Source organism: Etheostoma cragini, chromosome 14, assembly GCF_013103735.1.
Source record: "Etheostoma cragini isolate CJK2018 chromosome 14, CSU_Ecrag_1.0, whole genome shotgun sequence".
Classification (NCBI taxonomy): Eukaryota; Metazoa; Chordata; class Actinopteri; order Perciformes; family Percidae; genus Etheostoma; species Etheostoma cragini.
In genome coordinates this window covers 7,946,942-7,971,685 of record NC_048420.1, presented here as the reverse complement: position 1 = coordinate 7,971,685, position 24,744 = coordinate 7,946,942, and the positions used below count along the sequence as shown (strand labels likewise).

The 24,744-nt window shown below is 41.5% G+C and overlaps 1 protein-coding gene across 2 annotated transcripts in view; it reads right to left on the bottom strand.

The window, feature by feature from the left end:
- Positions 1-24,744, bottom strand: part of dlgap3 (discs, large (Drosophila) homolog-associated protein 3) — a 125,826-nt gene that overhangs the window by 43,049 nt on the left and 58,033 nt on the right. For both annotated transcript variants that reach the window (XM_034891692.1, XM_034891691.1), the window contains exon 2: positions 19,145-19,219. The gene's annotated coding sequence lies outside the window, so the exon portion shown is untranslated. The remainder of the gene's footprint in view (positions 1-19,144; positions 19,220-24,744) is intronic.

The following is a 24,744-nucleotide window of genomic DNA, read 5'->3' as shown; positions in this document are numbered from 1 at the left end:
ACGAGCCTCTTTAGTTCTGCCTCTCACAGGAAGCTGATCTCTGTAATCAGAATAAGCAGCTTGTCAGCACACACTTCTCATCATCTAATTAATCACAATCAGAACGGAATCTACAACACATTAGCGTTACCTAGACATCCCACAGATTCTCTCACACACAGATTCACACACATGGACGCACACACACAGTGGCTTAACTTAGTCTGACTGGCCATGAAACAGTTTTTTTTTTTTTTTTTTTCTCAATACACTCTTGTATGTGTACAGGCATCTGTGGTGCAACTTTACAGAATTTCAAGGGCACCATGAAAGCGGAACAACTTGGGGCCTAATCACATCGATACTAACCCTCAATGCCCTTAACTTCTCAGCCAGCTGTGACGGGGAGGAAAAAAAAAATCTGGAGTCAATCAAACAAAGGGTAAAATCACAAAAGCTGAGAATGAGAAAGAGATGGGGGAGTGAGAGCGGGAGAGAAGAGGTGGGGAGACGGAGTGATTTAAAGAAGCACTGCCAACTTCTTTTTCTCGACTCCGTGAGGATCACAGGGAAAGCTTGGTGTCGTTCGCCCGTTTGCTCTTTGATGTGTGCCGTGTGAGAGACGAGGCTCCCAGCCTTTCATGTCATACTTTGTATTCGAGCATCCCAACCCTGGCGAGAAATACAGTAAGATAGTCGTTTAGTTCAAGCTCATCACGCAGCCGATTTGCTTCGTCTGAGGCATTTGGACTGTGCTTACGTAAAGGCTGCGCCCCCTTCAACAAAGTGCACCGAGCTGTAAATCACAGCACAAAAAAGACGAAAAAACAAATGGTTTCATATACTTTTATAATCTATTCATTCTCCTGCTTCTGTGCCACAAACACACAGCGCTAACCAGTGTTCAGAAACACAAAAATCCTTTACTTTGCCCTTCAACCCAACATGTCTGTACATCACTATACAGAATTTAAAGGGGTATGCAATGATTTCCTGAGCCAAAGCTACATCGTTTCCCGAGCTGATAGATTTAACAAAAAAAGCAATCAGTTAAGTTCACAATCTTCCACTCATGGTCAAGAGCTCTAGACTGTAGCGCAGGTATGGAATCATCATCAAGCCAGGCCTATTTTAAGCTCTGACGGAGTTGCTTCTGATTGGCTTGTCTTAATCTGCAAGAGGAGGAACATGAGACTGAACATGCAGTGGACTTTTCACTTTAAAACGCTGTGAAGCTTTTATTCCTTCAGATGCCTAGACCAATGAAGGCAACATAAGTATATTACTACGTCATTTAGATACGCGACACTTTGATGTCCTCAAAAAATATAGAAGAAGAGAGACCTTCATCTTGGGCTGATCAATTAGCCAAGTGAACTCCATTGTAGAAAAGACATACATTTAACATCACAGTAGCTTCTGATTACAAAATCAAAACCCAATGGGGCATAAAATCAATATGGCTACGTATTTCTTGTTGTAATATGTTACCAATGCACTTGTATTAAGGATTGATAGTGATCTGAATTATCCTGGTACCATCTTGGTTTAGCAGGGAGTCACTTGTAATTGCCCTGGTGTTAAGGGTGTTAGAAAGGGAAGAATAAAAATTGATACAGAAGAAACGGAAAGTAACAAAGTACAAATACATTGTTACTGTAGAATTGTCAGAAATTTTACAAAATTGACTTGTTGCTTTAGTTTCAGATCATTTTAGTGGAGTTACTGTTATTATTTTTTGTGTCAACAATACCGAATTCAATCAAATCGATGGGAACATACGTTGCACTTGACCCACCATTACAAGACGACTCGACAGATTCAACGACATTCATTCGCGGCAAATCATTGCGGCTTGATGGCGGTAACGTTAGCCCATAGTAGTATGGACGGCGATCCCTGAGATTTGGCAGACAAGCAGCAAGATATTCAAGGCTACTTTTACTTTTAAACTTTAAATTTCCACCTTTACTACTTGAGTAAAGAAGTCAAATCAGTACTTCTACTTTTAGCCGAGTATTTCTTTAACACAAGTATCTGTACTTTTACTTGAGTACGGGAAGTGAGTACTTTTGCCATCTCTGTGGTACAGTGTAAGACCTTTGGGGAAAGCACTGAAGAGACACATAGAGGCATATTTTTAACCCTCATGTTGTCCTCGGATTAAATTGACCCGTTTTCCGATATCAGTGTTCTTTTTAATTACCAAGAATAACATGATTGATTCCACACAACGCTCTTTGGCAAGTACAAATCTCTCATTTCCTTTTAATTTTGGGGTGTCTTATTCAATTTTATAGCATTTGGAGAAAACTATTGAAGTGGTTTTTAATTGTTGAATTTTAATTGTTGTCTAATTGTCTAAATAATTCCTAATTTCTGCTTTTCTAACTCAAACATTAGGTATAATTTCCAATAAATTATGTTCATTGATCATTAATTCAAAAATAACTGTAAAACTAAGTTAATTAGTTAGTGTAAGGGAGTGTTAAACGTCGTAAAAAGTGACAAACATTGAAAAAAGTGTTGAAAAACGGGACAAAAATTTAAGAAAAAGTTAAAGACATTGATTAAAAAGCGTCAACAGAAGTGCTGACTTGGACTTGGACGGGAAGACAACACAAGGGTTAAACGGCGTACCACTGATTGGACGAACAAACTTGTTAAGGAGGATAACATCTGCAACACCTGTCTCATAGAAATGACGTACATGCGGGGAACACAAAGAACACGATTAGCCACCTCCTTCATCATCATCATTACAATTTTGTGGAGAGAATGGTTAATACCGCCACACAAGTATCAGCATATATCAGATCAGGTGTGCAGTAGCAGAGGAGTGCGTAATGATCGGCATGAGAATAGGATTTGCTGTGTTGATGCTCTGCAGGCTTGAATAAAAGCCTCAAACTCACAGCAGCCATCCCTCTATTCCGTGCCAGTTCCACTACGTACTGTACCATCAAAACACTGTTCTCTTTGAACAGACCGGGATACACAGGTTGCACACATAGGATCAGGTTGTCCTTGATGCTTTGTCAAGCTGGTCAGCGATTCAGAGCCAACACAAAGATATTGCACAACACCTTTAGGGAGCTGTGCAATTGTAACGATGAAAGGCAGCCAAAGAGCTCTGAGACAACACACTAGAACTCCTGAATTACTGTTCTACCAAAAATTAAGTAAACCGTTTCACTTTCTAGACAAAAGATGGTCAATAGATCGATACCCCCGTCTTCGTCTGTACAAAAAATAAGAAGATGGAGCTAGAAGGCACCAACCTGTCCAGTTGCCTCTTTGTCAGCTCCGCAACATTTATGCTGAAAAGTCTATTTTACAAATATTAGTTATGTTTTATGTGGTTGACATCTGACGGTAGCAGCAGGTGGCTATGAGGTGCTCCTCAGGATCTGGGAATCTACTCGCCAGTCTCCTCCTGACTCTGCTAGCCTGGCCGGAGTAAAAAAAGAGGAATAGGTGAAGATGACTATCAACAACAACCTATGGCTGTGATCCCTGTCACTCCTCGATGTAAGCCTAGTGCAGATTTGTGTTGCGTGTGCGTCACTTAAAAAGTGAAGATGTGAGTTGCTAGCTAGTTGCTTAGCTGAAACTGGAATGGCGCTTTGAGCTAATGTTAGCATTCATCAAGCATAGATGGCTAAAACGTTGTTTAAAAAAAAAAATTATTCCCGTCTTCTGTTTTTGTTTGTAATAAGAAAAGTTTATTATTTCATGGATTTCACAAATTTCATTATGAAACGTTATGCTGTACACTGTTTAAATCTGAGCGTGCGCAACTCACATCTGCACTCAACTCACTTCGGGGAGGGACAACCGCGACAATGTGGACAAACGAGACCAGCTCTGTGTCCATATCCATCTCTACATAAGAGAAAGCTACCTAGGCAAGCGTGAATGAATTGAACACTGACTGCGACTTCTATGCTGGGCACCCTGCCAGCCAGTGCGCAGGCGTTGGACAATGAGCTGGTTTCCAGCGGGACGTGGGGAGCTGTGGTGTAACCCAACCCGGTTACTCTTTTTTAAATTACCAATCTGGCAGCTACGTTCTGCTTTATATGGGATCAAGTACAAGTTGAAGAATCGCATTTCACTGGAATTGTACCTGGTACAATTTCACGCGACAAATAAAAATGGATTGATTGATTGAGCTGGCTCTTAGCTTAGCTTAGCATAAAGGCTGTAAGCCGGAGGCCTGGCCCTGTCCAAACATAACAAAACCCGCCTAACAGTACAATGTTCTATCTCATGTGTTTAATCTGTACAAAAAAGGAAGTGTATAACAACTAGCTAACAATTATGGGCTGCTGGCTCCACCCAATTTACCGTAGAGACGTGAGTGGTTAGCGTGAATGGTTAGCTAGCCTGGCTCTATACAAAACCTCACTTAGTAAAGCTCTCTAATTAATATGTTGTATATTGGCTGTTTTAATCCCTACAAAACCTAAAATGTTATCAAAGTATGGTTTCACAGGGTGTTTTCTTCTTTTCCTTGGCCACATGCATTGACTTCATGAGGTCTTTGATGGTTGTCAGGCAACCTTACAGTGACAACTACAGGGATGGCTAACAGTTTCCCCCTACAACTCTGAATCTAAAGTTTGTTTTTATTCTTGGATACAGACAGATGTGTGCATGGTATCAGTCCTTTCATCTAACTCTCAGCAAGAAAGCCCAAAAAGTTAGATAATGTTCCTTTAACTTCATATGACCTACGTGTAGTATTTAGGGCCAGGGATAGCTCACATTCAAAGCAGAAATGCTTGACCTTTTATTTGAGCGACAACAAAATAAAAGACAGAAAAATTATTTGTTAGTGCCTGACCTGTACTTTGTGATCCAGTGGAAAGGTTGGCAGGCTGACTCATACTCACAACACACAGAAATGCAAACACCCCACATGCCTGCATGCTAACAGGGCGCACACGACAGAGCGGTTTGAAAACACCCTGCCCTGACTATCTGAAAAGGTCAAGGGTTGTGGATCAATTCTGACAGGGCCACTGGGATATGGACACACATGGTGCATAATCTCCCCTCCCCTCTGAATTATGCAGGGTGACTCTCCTCTCTGGCCAAAATCACAGCCAAAACTTTCATTCAGTCCTAGTTAGATTCCACTAAAAGCCCTTGTTGGTTCACACCCCACTGACACAACAGAGAGCCAATGCCCAGATCAGTCAACAAAAAAAAACTATTTTTAAGAATGATGTAAAATATGCAGTTATTCAATTTTTTTCATGCTGTTTTTTTAATGCTTTTGATGTCTGAGATCAATATTTAACTTCCAAAAAGCAATAACAAATGCATTATTATTTATATTTTGTCATAATATACTCATTTAATACCATCTGGATTTGTGCCAATGGCTGCGAATTTAAGGACAAAGTAACAGATCCTCATCTCATATAACATCATTACATACTCATATTAAAATCTTAACAATGTCATCAAGATATGTAAAGTTTGTTTTTGATTTCAATCGCTGATGGTGCAGTTTACTGTTTTAGCACCCCTGTTTCAAACTTTAAGAAAGATGTGTTCCCACAGCCAACATTGATAGATCATAGGGATGACAATGTACCTTACCATGCAAATTTAAGTTCTTTCATGTGGCTCAAATGACTACTTCTGCTGTCACACAGGTAATTTTATCATTGATTAAAGTAAAAGGCTTTGATCCAAAGCAAGAAAGAGATCAAACCACATTTCTTTGGACAAATCTGGGACAGCTTTCTGCTGCCTACAAAAGCAGAGACAAAGGGAGGGAGTCCATTTCAGCTGTGTTTCCTGTAAAATACTCTTGTGGATAACTACATGGAAAGTCCAAAATGGTCAGCAATAATGACACCATGACATTAGAGAGAAAAAAACACAAATGCCCAAACAAATATAAGAGAGATGTTGACAAAAGGAATAAAAGAGGAAGAGGAGGGCACAGGATGAGCTCCACTGCCTTTCAATTACTGTCCCCTCTCTCCCTATGCTCCTCCAGCTCTCATCAGAGACAGAGCTGTGAAATTAAATTGCTGAGCACATCTCGATAAACAATGCAACCCTCCACCAATCTGCCAACAGAGGGAAGGCCCAGCACCGTGACAGCGACAACACACCCATGTCAGAGCCTGATAAGTTCAGTAACTATTGGAAAGAAAACAAATTGGGGGGCTAAAATCAAAAGCGCAGTGGTGCCACTGTATGGACCAGCAAGGTGGGAGGTATTGGTGCACTGTATGATTGGTCATGGTTCTGTACTCTAAGACACTTCCCACATCTGGTCCGGGAAAATTGTGTTTATTCCCATTCCCATGCAATTGCTTTATTGCCGAGATGAAATGATGAGAAGATTAAGGCTGCAACTAACGGTTGTTTTTATGGTTTATAAAATCAGCTAGTTGTTTGGTTTATGAAATGCGATAAAATTGTGGAAAATGTTAATCAGTGTTTTCCAATGCTTGCGATGGCGTTGTCTTGTTTCGTCAGCAACTCAAAGATATTCAGTTGACTGTCAAAAAGGAGTGAAGATAAGATAGCAACAGAACAATTCAACTATTTGGGAACCGTCAATACTAAAAAAATAAGTTCTATATTCAAAGAAAACTTTCTTCCCCTTTTAGACAAACTCAAAAATAGAATTCAGTTTTGGAGGACTTTTCCATTATGACTAGTGGGCAGGGTGAACACTATAAAGAGTTTTTTTTTCTCCCACAATTACTTTACCTCCTCCAAAACATACCAATATTCCACTCAAAGTCCTACTTTAAACATTTAGACTCAATAGTTATTCTTTTTGCTTGCAATCATAAATCCCATAGCATAAAAAAAGAATATTTGTGTAAGTCCAGATCAGGCAGAGGACTTCTCCTCAGTTTGAGAAAAGCAGCGCCAGATAAATTGGATGACTGCCTAGGTGACCCGGGGAGTTCAGATCACATAATATCCTGTTTATATGATAAGTTGCAGGAGATAAGCAGGCCAGCTACTGACACTGTAAAAGTGGATTGGAAAAAAGAGCTTGGTCCGAACAGACAAAATGACCAATGGGACGAGAGTTCCATGGTATTAACCATATCATCTAACTCTCAGCAAGAAAACGAATAAGGGTTTTGCTTTAAATGTTGAGCTATTTATTTTCAAGTGCAATTCAATTCAAATACATTTTTATATACAACCAGTTCTCTTATTGCGCTTTCCATAAAGAGCAGGTCCAGACCGTACTCTATGATGTTAGTTACAGAAACCCAACAGTTCCCACAGAAAAACAGTCTTGACTTCCTTCATCACCACTGCACTTTTTATTGTTAAAGTACTTTTCAATTTGTCAACTAACAATCGAACGTGTTCAAAGAAATTGACAAAATGACAGAAGCAAACAGTTTGACGCTACTCGTGTAAATAATAGAGTAAAAACTAAGTTTGCTGTGTTATCAATATGTTGAAATTAAACTTGACTAAGATGTGCAGACAAAGTATAGGTACAGTATGTATTAGGTTTTCAGAGTATGGGCGCTTCTGCATTCTAAACCAGAGTGACAGTACCTTTCACTTTGTAAGAATATTAGAAAATCATTTAGAAATATCTGAGTGACACTGAACTTTCACTGGAAGACAAGCCTGGCTCCCATCTGCAGCTTGAATCCTAATGACTAAAGTACAGAAATAGCCAATGTAGCACAATTTGGTCCCTGTAGACAACTATTCCTTAGATTTCACCACCATGGTGCAAGAAATAATATGTAGAACAGTCTCCTTCTTGTATAAAGGTATTTTCTGATTAAAAGGGATAGGCTTAAAGGGTTGACTAGGATAATTTTATTTGGTAAGAAAGCCAACACAGCAGTATCTATGTTAATCATAGACTGTATAAAAGAAGTGGGCATAGCCACAATGACGTCACCCATTGGTTTGTGTACTATCGTTTCGAAACCTTTGAGTTTTAAATTTTTAAGAGAGACTAGAGCTGGGGAGGAGTGTGTTGGAATTTGACTGAGAACCTGAGGACACCGCAGTGCTATTAATTTGTTAATCACAAGGTAGTTCACACCTGAAAATGTTTAATTAGGTATTAAATCAAGTGAGAATTAAGGTTTTTTCCTATAAGTCTCAATTTGCCAGACCTTCCTCCACAGTGCTTCCAAGGAGGGTCTGGCGGGTCAACATATTATGACATATTATTACCATTTTGGTTGATACGGTGAATGTGTTCGTGTACAGCAGCGCAACATTAGCATTCACATGGATTAGATGTTTCTGTCCACATGACAAATGTAAGTCCAATATTTACTTTCTTTTAGCTCGGTTTTTGGTCACTACCAACTCCTGAGGGAAATATCCGTCTTTAGCAAACTGCTAGTGCCCTTCTCGTGGCTACAACATAGGGTCTTTAACTTATCCCTAAAACAGTTGTAGTTAGACTAAACTAAAAGCTACTGGCCTGCTTATGCAGGCCGCTACACTCCCCACTGCGAATTTGTCACCCTGAGGTGAGGCACCGCACGGTCGACAGTCTGCCTGGTCCTGCTTAGCCTCAACCCACCCTGGAGGCCCTTGGGAACCCCTGGGCCTCCCAAGCTTCCTCAGGCCCACAGTTGGTGATCTAGTTTTTACAAGCTGACACATATGGGATCCCTATATTATTCATACTCCAGGGAGGTGGAGTATTGGAGTCTTACACCATGGTGCCACAGTGGCATGGGGGTAGAGGGGGTGTCGCTTCCGAGTTTCTGCATCATCAACAGAGTGGGCATTAGTGTATGTGTGTGCTCATTATTTCTGGATGAAAGGGGCGTTAAACTTTGATAGGGGATTATGTAACATATTAGATGATCCCCAAACAGCATGAGATGGTGTATTGGAAACACGCATGCACGCACACGGACACACAGAAAGTTTACTAGGCTCTCTAATCCACATTTTGCACACAGAAAAATAAAGCAAACACGTGCATATATTTGCATGAATGAAATCAGAAAGGAGGAGGCACACACCCTCACAGGCAGCATGGCTGAAAAAAGGATCAAAATCTACACAACCATCTCTTTACACACACACACACACACACACACACACACACACACACACACAAATTACTTCTCTACGCTTGTACATGAGTGGGCCTCCTGACCAGCAGAGAGGAGCTGGGAGTGAATTAAAAACCATTATCCCTTGCGCTAAAGCGGTTAAAGCCGAAACCTAAGAGCCCTCACCGGAGGGAAAAGATGGAGAGACTACAGACGGAGAGAGGGAGATAAGCTGAGCAACGGAGAGAGTGACTTTAGGACAAATGGAAACAAGGGGAAAACAGATGGGGGAGAAGGTGACGGAAGGATAGAACGACAGGGAAAAACACAGTGATGGAGAAAAAGATTGGAACGACAGCTCTTGACATTCTTCTGCCCCATTGCATGAGGTGAACTTGGCTGATGGTGTACCTTTCAGGCTTGTTTTTTATTTTCACCTCTCGCACATCTTGTTCTTATCTCACCTCCACTCCCCGTTTTTGCCCTCTCTCTGTTCCATTTTCCTCCATCACTTTGTCACAGGTATATGGTTTCCTTGGAAAGATGACATCACATTAGTCACACTGTTTAATCAAATGTCATTATCATTTCACAGTACTCTTTCTGTGTGCATGCGAGAGTGTGTCGCTAATGTCACATCCACTCTTGTCAGGAACAGAAGATTTATCCCTATGGCGACTCATCCCGTAGCTCTCAGAAAAAAATTGATAAAAGAAGAGGGGAGAAGAGTTTAGAGAAAGCCAAAAAAGAGATGATGAGAAAGTATGGGTATGTGTGGTAAAGTTCAAGAGAGAAAAAAACTGTTTGAAAGGGGTTAAGGAATGATGAGCTTAAAAGAGAAAGGGGCCAATGAGCAATTATGAAACAAAGGATAAGAAAAAGAAAGGACAGGAGCCGCTGTCTGCAGGAGAGACAAGGACAGGAAGTAGAGAGGAGGATGCAAAGCAGCAATGTCCTCGAGAAGTGGGTATGGGTTAGTTGTGGTGCTGGTGTGTGTGAGCCGGGCATAATCCTTGTATCCCATTGTGTTCTCTTTTCAAACCAATTATTGTCTTCTGCAGCCCAATGAAAGAGAGTTAATGAGGGGAGCAGAGCTTTGGAGTGTCAGGGCACAGTCAGGGGAATAGAGATGTAAAAAAAAAGCGAAGGATGGAGAGAACCAGGGGCTTTGGGGGAAGAAATGTTGTGGCGATGCAAAGGAATAGAATGTAAAATCAGTGAGATAGAAGGAAAAAGTCAAGTGTCAGGGAGGCAAGCAGCTCAGCGATGCATTTTGTATGCCCAAAACTCTCTTTTCCCTCTGCACTGTCACATACAAATCTTCCTTTTTCCCTTCTTTTTCCCTTTGTCACCAACTAAAACTAATTACCAGTGGTAATCTGGTTTGGTTTTACGTTAAAAAAAAGAAAAGAAAATTGACCAAACTAACTACAAAGAACCATGAAATACTTGGTTAAGTTTAGGAAAAGTTCATGGTTTGTATTCAAATAAGTACATTTGTGAAGTTACGCACATAAATACATTACATAAGTTAAAATAAGAAAAACCTTGACATTTGCTTTCAGATGGGACCTGAAGAGTCTCCCGGACAAAAGACCTGTGTTTGACTCCTCCATCCACGTTGATGGATCCATGAAGCCTGGTCCTCCCTGACTCTGGTGCATTTCATTTGTACAGAGAGACTCGCCACTCTCCATCAACAAGGGTTAACTTTCTTGAAGGCAGGCACTCTCTTAAAATTTAAAACTGTTAGATCTGCCATAACCAATCGCTAACGTTTGGATGTGACGTCAACTTAGCATTGTTAGCGTTAGCCTTAAACAACTCTTTCACCACTAATGGACATTCATCATGACCATCAACAACACAAAGATTGTTCTTGCTCGGGCTTTAACTTCTGGATATGCGGCAGCGATGCCACAGCGGACGCAATGGCTTCGCTCGCATCTTTCTCCGCCGCCATTACGGAACTACAACTCAAACTAGCGCGCAACCTCAACGTCATCGTTCTCAGCCACTCCCTCTGTTCACTCATTGGACCGCAAAAGATTTAGCAAGAGAAAACCCAAGAATGTACCACAAACCCAGAGGTTGTGTACCCGGTGTACTGAAGGAAAATGAAAATTGAGCAAAAGTACGTAGGAAGGCGGAGCCAGGCTACTTTGTGGTCACCTGCCTAACTACAAACATAACTATTAGTCCAAATGAGCTGCTTGAACAGACTACCTATATGGCCGTTCTTTGTACAGGACTCATGTCCCATGTAATACAATTAATTTCTGCATTGTTCTTTTCCTAAACACAACCCATCCCGTTGTTGTCGCGGATCCCCCAGAGACCGCCGCCGTGTGCTGCATGTGGCATTTCATTTCCCCGTTGTTGCGTCCCCCAGAGACCGCAGATCGTGTCCCGGCCACCGCCCTCGTCTCCCGCGTGCGGCGTTTAAGTTCCCCTTTGTTGCGGATCGTGTCCCGGCTTACAAAAAAAAGGAGATGAACGTGTCCATGTACACAAATCAAACGATTATAAATAGCGTGACGATTTCACAAACTGCCGTGAGGTCTTGTTTTTAAGCACATGTTTTTTCAGCTGTGCCTGGCAAGACCGATCACTGCAGGAGCATAAATGCTGCGAGTGACTCAAAATTGTCTAGATACAATACACACACCGGCACTCATGTGTGAAAACACACTAACACACTGTTTGCAAGGCATGAATCTGTTGAATTTTACAGCTTCAGAACTGCACCTGACCTACCTCACTTTACCAGCTGCTTTCTGAGACAGACTCACGGATCTGTTTTAGGCTCTAACGCTCTTATTATCTGCACCGACAACTCAGTCACAACTGAAAATGAAATGCAGCGAGAAAGATTGCAGCTGAGATGTTGATAATGACAAATGAGGAAGTGATTTTTTTTTTTTTAGCAGGCTCTTTCGTGTGATTGGGTTTGTTAAAGTGTGCAAGATGGAGAGAAGGTGGCAGAGAAAGAGAACACAGGAGAGATGTCGCAGCAGCATTGAAGTAGAAAGACAAGAGAAAAAAAGAAAGCCAGAAAGTTTTCACCTTCCCCTTCAAAAATCTCGACGCTGCATTCTTGTCACTCGTCCGTATGATCAATGAGAGAATGTGTGAGGAATACAGGAGAGAGAAAAGGACAAGATAGCTTGCTGCTCTTAGTCAGCAGAGAGAGAGAGATACTGCATGCATTCATTACAATATTCACACATTCATTAGTCTATATTGTTTTAAAATCCTATGAGAGCCTGTGGATCCAACCAACGCCCCCTCATCAAATCAATGTAAACACAAACTCACCATGAAGTCAAGATCACTCGAAGCATGAGAGCAGCATTGTTAGTTGATTATGAGCAAACACAATACAAAAATTACATCTGGGCAGGATTACTGCTAATCTGTCGCAATACATATCATCCTCTGATGTGCATGTAATTGGCAGAGTAGTTATTGAGTGTTTTCTTTACATATCCAGCATTCACACAGGAGGATCAACGCACATTTTCTACGCAGGGAAGGTTTTGAAGTACTTTGTTTTGTCTCGGTCAAACAATACTATACAAGAACACTATTTTATTGTAATTCTATATCTCATAACAGTCCACTGGGACACAATTTTCCTGATTAAATTGTTTGAATTAGGCAGGATGCACTTGTGACATGAACTCATTTTTTGAATATTAGGGCTTGGTGAAGACTTAAAGACTTGAATCTCCAATTTTATTACTGCAAAATGGGATTCTCAAGCAGACAAACTGACCAACACATATTCAATAATAGATTGCTCCTTGTGGAAAATATTGCGATACTATGCCGTATCGATTTTCTTTTCTTTTTTCCCATCCCTAGTCCAAACAGACACAAATACATGACTTAAAGCTTGATGAGATGGATTTTTGTGTAATAGACTGTTTTAACATAGCGCTTTTCTAGTCTTGACAACTCAAAGCGCTTTTACATAAGTACAGACACCATTCATACACTGTGGCCGAAGCTGCCGTACAAGGTGCCCCCTGCTCATCAGTTAAACACTTACACACATTTACACTCCGAGGGCGCAGCATCGGGGGAAACTCGGGGTACGGTGTCCTGCCCAGGGACACTTTGACATGGGACTGCAGGGCCAGGGACTGAACCACCAACCTTCCGATTGGCCGCCGCTCTACCACCGAGCCACAGCCGCCCTCGGTGTGATCTTGTGATATTGCGAGATTCAAGCTGCAAAGTCAAATGCAGCGGGCTCTGGCACAAACAAAACCTCAGGGTCGCCATGGCAATCCATCTAATCGTTTATGTAATTAATAGTTAATGAGACAATTCACTGAAAGCCACAAATATGTGCCACAATGGGGTGCATATTTGTGGCTTTGAAAGAAAATGAAAAGTCAGGGCGTCACCAAAGTCATCAGGATTCACCCTTTGGGGAACATAAGGAGAACGGAAAGCTGTACCATCTGGGTTAGCTATCAAAGTTCATATTTCATTATTGTGGTGGACCAAACTATCGAGACATTTCTTTTTCATAAAGTGTCATGTTCATTTATTAGCTGTGTTCATGTTATTTAAGAACTTTAAAGATGTTACTCTCTTGACACTGAATGACTTTTTGTTGACATTTCCTGCAGTGACGCCCTGTGTTCGGGTCATTAGCTGGCGTTTCGCAGAGCTCTCTGACTGCCAGCACTAATTCTGCACATTTAATTGGCCATCAAATACCAAAAACACCCTCTGAAGGAGACCAACTTAGGCTGACTGGCTAAGACTGTTCTCAACTCCATCGCTGGCTGATTACGTCTGAAATTTGTGCCAAGATGTTTTAGGAGTGTCCTGAGTCCACACAAAGAGACAGGGTTGGACCTCAGTCTGTGTTGGGACCATCCTTACCGTTTCCAGTTCCTAGCATATTTATGTAGAAATAGAAATGGGTAGGAATGTGTGTGTGTGTGTGTGTGTGTGTGTGTGTGTGTGTGTGTGTGTGTGTGTGTGTTCTAACCGATGGCCACTGGTCATGCGATCCATGCTGCTGTCTAATTATACCGATGTGATGGATGACTTTGATTAAATCATATGAAGGCTGGGGCAGTCACTGCCTCCCTCTATCGCTCACTTCCTTTGACTGACTGACTGACTGACTGACTGACTGACAGACACACACACACACACACACACACACACACACACATGTTGGAATCCCTATATTTCAATCTTTTTTTCTTTCACTCACTGTGTGAGACTTGAGTATTTCAGAACAGATGAGCCCTGCTTTCAACATTGATAAAAGATATTCATTAATCATGTGGAGTGAGAGATAATGAGAGAGAGAGAGAGAGTGGGTGATTGACACCAAGAGACGAGACAAAAGGAAAGATGGGCCGATAGAGATGCAGAGAAACAGACAATCAGAAAGAATATACTATCATAGTCATTTCACAACTAATAATGCTTGCTTAATGTTGATTTTCACACAGAATAACTGATCCTGAACTGATCTTCTCATCAAACATTAGATGAGCGAGAATGGGACAACTCTGTTCCTCATTTGAATCATTTATAAGATTCATCTCAGTAAATGTTCTGGATTGTTTGTATTTCTTTAAACCAATCACAATCGTTGGGGGTCGGCAGTGGGAATGACGTCACACCCAACTGCGTTCCAGTAAAAAGTCAGAAAACTGTTATATTTAAGCAATTTAGCAATGCTAGTTGATAACAATGCATTGTGCAGTATTCTGTATACCACAGCAACATGTCTACGGATGGAAGATGGACAGTACAGTGAGTTTCATCTTTGAAAAATAAAAATACTGTGCATTTGGTCCCCTGTTGAGTTCAAGTTGTTGCCTGTTCTCTGAAATTAACAACAACCCAATTCGTTTTTTAACAGACCTACAGGAGCCCCGTGGTACAAAATGGTGAACACATGTTTTGCATGCTTTGTTGTTAGCTCTCTTTTATTGTGTCCATTTTCATGTCAGTAATGCAAAGCGTGAGCTACAGCTTTTGACAGTGAAAGATGGCCTTGTGTTTGTGCAGCTCGGAGAAGAAGAAGAAGAAGCAGGAGAGTAAAATCTCATTTTGGATTTGGGAAAATTACACAATCTTGTAGGAAGGATAACTCGAAAGTAAGTTTATTTTCTACTGCTGCGGCAAATATAAAAACAAGTAATGACATCAAATAACATTCCTGTATTAAGTTGTTGAGAAAGGGGTTGGCACGCAGGACTGCTAATGAGAAAAATGATTATCAGGCTAATTCTCTTATCTGCTGCTGATAAGCTGCACTGCAGATAACCACACAACCACACACTTGCAACAAAGAGGCTAGGCACAGAGCCACAAACCCACATGCACATGCAAGGCAAGCAGACATGGACACACGCATGGCCGGGCATGAAATGAACACCCGCCCACCCGCCAAATGCAGGTGTATTTTGCAGCTGGCGGGTAACACTGTCAGTCTACCTGCCACATTGGCTGGAAGCCAATGAGAATTGTCTGATTCAGACGCGTAACTATCGGTAAGCAGGGGACGCAGTGGCTTACGGGCCCGGCCCAATCAGGGTCCCGCATCACTGGAAGACATTGATTGACAGCCAGGGCCCCCTATCCTATCGCATTTTCATTACTTAAGACAATCCCAGCAGGCCCACGTGCAGCCACTGACCAAGTGGGAGTAGGAACTGTTCAAATTCATTTCTTGTTTCTGATATAAAAATGAGACATGTGTGACTCGAACATCTCACATTTACCTACACAACGTACAGCGTAAGACGTCCTGCCAGCATGTACACATTTTAACATCAATGTACGCTGTAACGTTTTTTAACTATAAAGTTGCTGAAAGCTGCTGCTGTTTCCTGTCGGCTCGCTGCAGCGCAGGAGGCTGCTCCGTTCCCCCCGCGACTGACGCACGCGCACACACATAAACACACACAATGACACATGGTGGATACAAGGAAAACCACAGATGAGATGTACGGAATGACCTAAATTGAGGACAGCTACTTTATTAAAGGTGCAATGATAACTTCAGTAAGTACTACCCCCTACTACAGCACGTGATGACCATGAATAGGACAGAATAGGATCATAGAAACACAGCTTTTCATGTTTTTCTCCTTTATGAGGCAAAAAACGGGGCTGGTAAAAAGTGACTGTGGCAGGTGGATTTTTAAATCAAAAAAGTTCACTTTGGGCCCTGTTCATGCGACAAGGCAAAACACCCACACACAGGCACTCGTGCAGAAGTGGAACTTAAGTGAAGGGGGAAAAATGGAGGGAGGTGACTCATCTCTGCAAAATACTCCTCACATGACATCAATTTAAAGCCTTTTAGGGAGTTCACTGTTAAATCAAAGACGCTGAAACAAACTGCAATGCATCTCTTCCAGGCGGTGACATTTATCAATAACGATACTATAAACAACACTATACACAATGTTTATTGAATCATCTGCATTTTGCAGTATCTGTGTATCTCCACTTATTTATTCAGGCTATTTCCAAAAATTAAATTATAATAATCATAGGCACACATTCAAACTGTGTGTTGGTTTAATATTGTCCCAGATGTCCCAGACAGATACGTGTGTTTTGTGTTCGTGTGTGTGTGTGTGTGTGTGTGTGTGTGTGTGTGTGTGTGTAGATGCTCTTTTTGAGTAGCTGGCAAGTGTCGATTAAAGACTCTGCACGCTCACACAGGTGTGTTCACCTTGCTGATTAGACCTTCTTGAACTTTTTAAGAAAATATAAGTGCTGTAATTAATGACTCTTATCAAACATATTTTTAATCTTTTTATTTAATGATTTCCCCTGTCAGAGACAGTTATCATATACCAACTGCTCCTCTGAGTCCACAAAAAGGGAGCAGAGACACTCCTCTTCCTCCACCTTTCTCTTATTACCGACTGTCCACTTGGTAATATGCTTTTAATCATTGTATTTTTAACTTCTTCTCACGTTTTTTCAACATGTGATGCTTTTTTTGCTTTTTTTGACATTGACATGAATTTTAACTTATTAACTTTAGTTTTAGAGTTATTTTTGGAATGTGGGTCAATAAACCTCATTTATAGGAAGTTGTACCCAATGTTTGAGTTAGAAAAGGAGAAATTAGGTATTTTTTTGATTAAAGTTAAAGGAATGTATGTTGATGAATAATCACAGACTGGGATATGTCAACTTTTACTCAATACTATTTTGAAACCCCTTCAGATGTTTTAAAATTGAATAAGACACCCCAAAATGAATTAAAGTAGAGATTTATACTTGCCAAAGAGCGTTGTGTGGAATCAATCATGTTGCTTTTGGGTAATTAAAAATAACATTGATATAGGAAAACGGGTCAATTTGACTCAAGGACAACATGAGGGTTAACTTTTAAATATTCACTTTAAATGATGCAGTGTTTTACAAAAGCAAAAATTTGAGAATAGATGATTTTAGAAATTAGTAAGACAACTTTTCATTTATCATCTCCCCACACCTTAGATTTCTCTTTTTGTACCTCACAAGGCTATTCATTTGTAAGTAACCATAGCAGCAATACTTATACTTCACTGCTTAAACCTAATATGCGTGTGCATTTATGGTACGTGGCGATGTTATAAGTAGGATTCACACCGATGGATACGACCGATGGATACGACAGAGGAAACGTCTTCACTCATCACCTCCACCTGGGCCGATGTTTTCTGGTATGAGGACACCTAATAATCTGTGATACTTACATGCCACGCACACACACCCTTGAGATGTGAATTGCTGTGCACTCACCCTGATAGCAATGACAGGCATGACATATCACCATAGCAACAGTGCAAAGCCATGTTGGGGTTGAATGCAGAGGTTCTCCAGTGGTTGCGCTACATTCTGATGAGCCTGTGATTTCACTTTTATAGAACATCACAAGCCATTCTGCCTTTTACCACCATCACATAAGAGAAAATGACACCCCCCCCCCACACACACACACACACACACACACACACCCACAGAGCACTTTGTCTTTAAGTAGCTCTCTCTCTAGCGATAACTAAGTTGAAGCTTCAGAGCTCCGTGTTGTCTAGTTATTCTGACTCTGGTCAAAAAAGAGGGATGCATGACTGTATTTGCCGAGGTAGTGATAAGAGCGGGGGATAAATAGGGAGTTAAGTGGTTTTAGCCAGTAAGAGAGGGACAGTAGATAGCTTCCAGACACCAGATGGACTGGAGAGTGCTGGCGTCACAGCGATAACAGAGAGCTCAGGAGAAAGGAGGGAGAGTGAGGAAAGGAGGAGACTGAGGCTAAGAATAGTAGTACAACCTCAGGCCAGCACAATCAGTCGGCACTGCCTGCTATTTTTTACTTTACTATACTGTTCCAGCCAGCACTAGTCTGACATCTTTCTCTTTCTGTATCACTCTCTCCATCAGTTATTTTCCAAGATGTAAGGCCAACTTTGTCTCTTAGCATTCCTACGTAACCTCCGGTGCATTCTGCGACTTCTGCTGCATTCCCTACACACACATTGTAGGTACTACTCAAACTGTTGGATTTAGTGTTTGGACATAAATGTGGACTGCAGCTTCAAAAGCAAATCATCCACAGAGAGAAACTCAATCAATACGGCTTCACTGCTTCATCTGAGATCAAACACGAGACACTAGAGGCTGAGGAGAGAGTGAGTGATGCGCTTCTGAGCCACACTTGCTAAGAGCAGCTTCACTGTCGTGGCTTAATCCTTGAGAGGTTCCACTGGGAACCCTTATGTACTCTTCTAGGGATTAATTTCAAGGACGCAACAGACAGAAGTGGGATGTCCGGGTGCTACCGGAAATTCCACGGATCTCCCTCTTTTTAGGCTTAATGTACCACACCTTCCGCTTTCTTAGTGTTTGTGAGGGCTATGGTTGCTCCTCAGATCTCTGCAGGGTAAATCAGCTAGCTAGACAATCTATCCATCTGATTTTTCTGTTGCACGACTAAACCAACTTTGCCATACATGTTCCACTAAAACAAGTTCCTTCCCAAGGCTTTTTTGGAGAGACACCGTCCTTGTGTCTGGGGCTTAGCGCTGTGAAGGAAGATCTGGCAATGCGAGACTATCACATGCTCTACCTACCACAGTCTCATCAGGAAATGGTGCTCCATGTCTTCAGGTAGAAACAGTCGGCTAAATAACTCGCTCTCCGTCACTCTGCAGAGAGGAAGATACAAAGAAAACCAGAGAAACATCAGGGAAGCTCAAATTGCAAAAAAAATGAAATGAACTGATCTGTGCAAACATTATCGCACCTTGCGGGAAGCGCTACGCTCTGTTTCTCTTTCATTTCTCTACAGTACATCCCTCCCTCTGTCATGGGAAAAGCACCCCTCCTCATAAGCTCCGACCTGTAAAATAGTCCCAGGCGGTGCCTGAAGATGCACCATTGTGGAAAATGTGCCTCTTGGTCCCAAAACCAGAAGCTCCCCTGCCTAGCTGAGGGGACAGATACCAACAAACTCCCTGCCTGGAGCACTATTGGCCCTGGACCCACCAATACAGGGACAATGGGGCATGTGAGGAGGGGAGAGGAACATTAGCGTTGGAAATAAAGGGTTTGGAGTGAGGAATGAGAAAAAATAGACGCACAAGAAAGAGACCTAAAGAGGAGGGGATGACTAAGAGGCCAACCGCTTAATTGAGTGTGTGCTGCGTCCAATTACCTCCTAAAGGTAGAAGAATGGGGGAAATCAATCACTCACTGGGGCTTACACAGTAATAGTACTGTGTTTATCCTTATGTCTGAACATGTGTGTAGGCAAATGTGTTCATAACCGATAATGGGACAAAAGAAAAAACTAAGCATTGTGCCTTTAGCCCTGTTGTGTTTGAGTGAGCTAAATGCTACTAAGCTGACTGCAGTCAGGTTGGAGGATGCCAAGGGGTTCCGCACACTTTATCACCCTTCCTATTAGCAATTAGCAATAGTCCAGTGATTACTATTATCTGTTAGCATTTGCTCCCTGGGCTGTTTTCTTTCTGTCATGATTCTGTGTCTCATTATAGCTAACGGTCAACCTCAGCGTGTGTTAGGTTGAGGCTCCATGGCAACAGCGGCTATAGTACACATACTATATTTACAATGTGAATCCATGTGAGGAGTTAAGATGATGCATTCCTAAAATGCCTCAACAAGAGCCTGATTCATTTTAGTGACGTTTTAGTGTAATTATATTTGGCTAAGCCAAGTAGAGTTCTGTCACACAAAGTTGCATTCAGAGACCACTGTGCATAGTTCATGATTATAGAGGGATTTTAATATGCATTGTGTGACATGAGGCGCAGTAGCTTGGCCAATCCTACACGGAGGATCTGCTGCTGTAGTTCATCAAGCGAAGCATGGCAGATGCTCTCATGAGCTCCCATTGATTTGCCAAAAAGTGGGTACGTGTGTGTGTACGCGTGCAAGTGCGCGCGGGTGTGATGTGTCGCTAGCTAGCTGCAGAGATAATTAGAACACAACTCTTTTGCTGTCCCTGCAGGCCACTGATCCAGCTACTTTCATCTAATATAGGTCAGCTGTGACAAAGCCCTCAGCATGGACACTGATCAGCTCTGCTAGCTCTCTCATACATAAAAAATGCAGTCAAATTCATGCAAAAACACACACATGGAGAGGCATTTGTAGGGTACAAGTACAGTACAGGCATACACACTGAGACATATGCAGGTAAATTACCAGACTACGGCCTCTGCATTAATGATCTACAACGGGTGTGTGAGTTCAGAAAAACTCTCACAACTTGATCTGCCCACCCGTTTCCAGCTACTGCCCACACACTGTCTAATTCAAAAATACATCAGTGCAAATCAGTAACTCAGTGCTCATCACAGCAAAAGAAAATATTGTCAGACATTGTTGATGCAAATTCATTCACTTGTTTTCAAAATCAATACCAGACTGAAAATTGTTAGTGTCTGTGACAGTAATTATGTGTGTAGAATATTGTGGCATGAGAATTGCATTAGTTATAGTCATTTTTGGTACTTGGGTGTAATGAATGCCACGAACGTCAAATTAAAATTGGACAGAGCAAAGAACGTGTTGAATAAATCCATCTAAATTCTGATTGTGTTCATATCTGTAGACCAATCATAGTTGTCATGCAGTCATAACATTTCATATCATATAACACTTTCAGTTACATAAAGCTTCACAGTAATACTGTTGTTTCTGATAAAGTCTGCTGAAAGTATATTTACCAGACTTTTAGTTTACCAGTAAATTCTCAGAAATCTTGTTCTTTTGCTCAGCTTTTTTGTGAGTTTATCCTCTCTCTCTCTGTTTTCTTTTAACATAGCCGGAAAAGCAAATTGTTTTTGAACACTCTGTTCTTTGGCAACAACTGTGGAACTCAAAGTTCTCCTCTGCATAACCTCTACAAATGCAGAGAGGGCCACAGCTTAGCCAACAGTAAATCCTCAACATCCTCAAAAACACTTTCTCAAATGCATACGGAACACTACGACTCAGTCGCTATTCTTCCACACTGACGTTTAGTACACTATACAGTCAAGCCACTCCACTACCTGCTCACACAGGATCCAGGGGCCAAGACTGCAGACCTGGATGGGATGTAAACTGAAGAGCCGCTTGAGAAAAGCAATTATTTTCTCATTTTTTTCCTCTATGCACTACACTATGTTGGCCCCTCTATTTCAAAAGCCACATTCATTAAGTGCCACCGCTGATGTCCAGAGTACAAAAAGTGACTGCTTCACCTCCCCAGGTGTTTTGTTCAACCTATTGTGTTGATGAACAACCCAACAGAAGAGCATCATTATCTTCTGTCTACTTTACTACAGGGGACTCGCTAATGGGGCAATAATTGGTGCAAATTACAAAGTGAACAAGTAGTGGCGTAGCCCTTTGGGATGGCTTGATTGAGAGTCTTACGCCATGTCGCATTGCGGGAGATCAATGCATTCACTTGACTCTAATCACCACTTTTTGTCTTCATTCAGCTTCTCTTTATTTTTTCTCCCTACGCATGCCCGGAGAGTACAAAGCTTGCTAGTGGGAACATGCAAGGCTTTTAACAACTGCGGCTATTTATGCAAATAAAATCAATATTTGATAGTCCCTTCCTCTACCGACTCTCTTTCCCCTCTCACTTCATCTCTCCATCTCTCCTTTAACAAGACACTGCAGTAGGGGCATTAGCTAGGGCAGACATGCGACAAGGAGTCCCTACAGGGCTGAGCAGTAAGGCCAGTTCATACCAGACTAGGAGAGGACAGGCTTGGCCTGACCACTGCAAACAGGACACAATGAAAAACCACAGAGAGAGCAGTTGACACACAGCAATACACACACAGATCTGACACCCAACCGCCCGCTCTCATCCCCGGCTCTCTGGAGCTCTGTGCTCCCGCTGTTTCCTGGACAAGGCATCGATGTCGGCACCCCAGGGACCAAATTCACAAATATGTAGGATATTCCTACACGCAATCCTGTCATCCTGCTTTGCAAAGTCTGCTGTGTGTATGATTATCAGCTGGAGCGTGCAGTGCGTGCTTGACGTCGCTGTTTGCAAAAGTTTATTGTTCAGCAGTGTGGAGGCTCACATCGTATAGCTATGGTTATAGTTAGAGTTAATGTTCTTGGTGTGGACGGCCCTTTAGTCCTAGTATTCTAAGTAGGCCTGTGGAAAGGAGAATGTTAAATCAGATGTTTTTTTTATGATGTCATTTTATTGATTTCAACCTCACCTGTTATTCTGCTTAGCTTACATACTTGTTCATATAGTTTTTCAAATTCTATACACTTGCATTTATATAAGGGAAAAGGTTTTATGGATGAGTACAATTTAAAAAACAAAACAAAAACTAAAAACGGTGACTGTCCAGCTTATAGACCGTGGTTCAGGTTTGGCTATTCTCACTTCCTCCACTGCGGTGCTGCGGAGGAGTGTCTGGCTAGTCCATGCAGCATTACAGGATGGAAGAAAAACCTGCTCTGATTTATTGGCATTTCTTTCAACCAATTTAAACCCATCACAATGGTCTTGGGCAGCGCAAAGCGCCGTACGGAGCAACGGCGCCTCTGCAAAATAGCCTTGGGAGGGAACTTGTTTTGCTTCAAAAGTAGTTTTAGTCGTGCAACAGAAAACTGGACAGATTGTCTAAGTAGCTATCTGGATTTACGCTGCAGAGATCTGAGGAGCAGTTGACCACAGTCATCAGAAATCCACCGGAGTTGAAAATGCCAACACAAAGGAAGCCCAATGCAACGGATATCCGGCCTAAAGGTGTGAAATACTTGAGAACACAAGTATAAGTATACAAATACAGCTGTATTTGACAACTGGCTGAGGATCAGATGAACTGAACATACACCTCAACAAATTACAAAAGTGTTTTCTTTCATTAAGAGCCTTTGTAAAAATTGCATTGCGTTACTGTATTCTCAATTTTGGGCCATCTGCTTAACCCTATGGGTCCGAAGGCTTAGTTCCGTTTGCAAAACACTGCCCCGCATTTAGGACATAGCACAGAGATTCTTAATAACTTCTTAGGGAATTCTAAAGGATTAGGTTCAGACAACTCAAGCAACTTCCTTAACACCAGCCATTTCCAATTATATCCTATTAACAGAACACTGACTTCAGCTCTGCAAACACCCTATAGGGGATTTACATCAGCTTAACAGAGGGTTGTTAAAGTTTAATAAGAGTTGCTTGCATTCCTTGAATATAGCTAGTATGTGCTGATCTAATTTCCTTCATTCCATACCATGAAGTTGTGTGATAACACCCCGAACCCACCATTGCATACTTTTGAGTATGGCATACAGTTAAGTATCATGCCTAGCCCACAGATACATGCTGTAAAGATCATGCTAAGAACATTTGAGGAGATCATGTATATTGTAAATGACTGATGCACCCTGTCAGCTGAAAGAAAATCTATTAAGCTGCACATGAGATGACAGAGCTTTAGAGAATGTATGGGTCAGGCTTTCTCAGAGAGAAAAGAAAAGAAATAGTTAAAGATAAGGAGAAAAGAGAGCAAGAACATGAGGAATGCTATTAAAACTGATCCAGATGTAGCAGGATTAAGAATAGAAATACAAGAAAGACATTTGAGAGGAAAGGTTAACAGAATGAGGTGGGAATAGTGAACTTGGCTGGCTGTAACAAACAGAGAGGTATTTGTTTTCTGCTTTTTTCCCATAAAGAATGCAGTCTAAGTGTTGGGCTAATTAACACCAAAGTCAATGCATTTAAATGGAAATTCTGCAATTAGTAGGCATGCTAGCATTCTTGCATAGCGGGCAAAGTTAATCTGTGCATTAGTTTGACACGTGAATGTGTGCACTTGTCTGAATTGCTAACCATTTTGGCAATGCTGACCTTTGAGAAAACTGGAAGTCCAAATGGAGAAATTTATAAGCTGTGTGGTCGTACCATGCCATTTTCGATTCTGCATCGATGCAGTGACAGCCCATGTTCTATTGGAGCCTACTGATGTTACTCATGTAACTGTTTTTGGGGTTTTTGCATTTTACGCTACATACAGGAAGTGTCTTTTTCAAGAGCAGATACAATAAAAAGGGGATTGTATTGTATGTATATAACGTATATATATATATGTGTGTATGTGTGTGTATATATCTATACATATGTGTACTGTGTACATGTATATAGAGTATATTTGTATGTATATATTTGTATGTA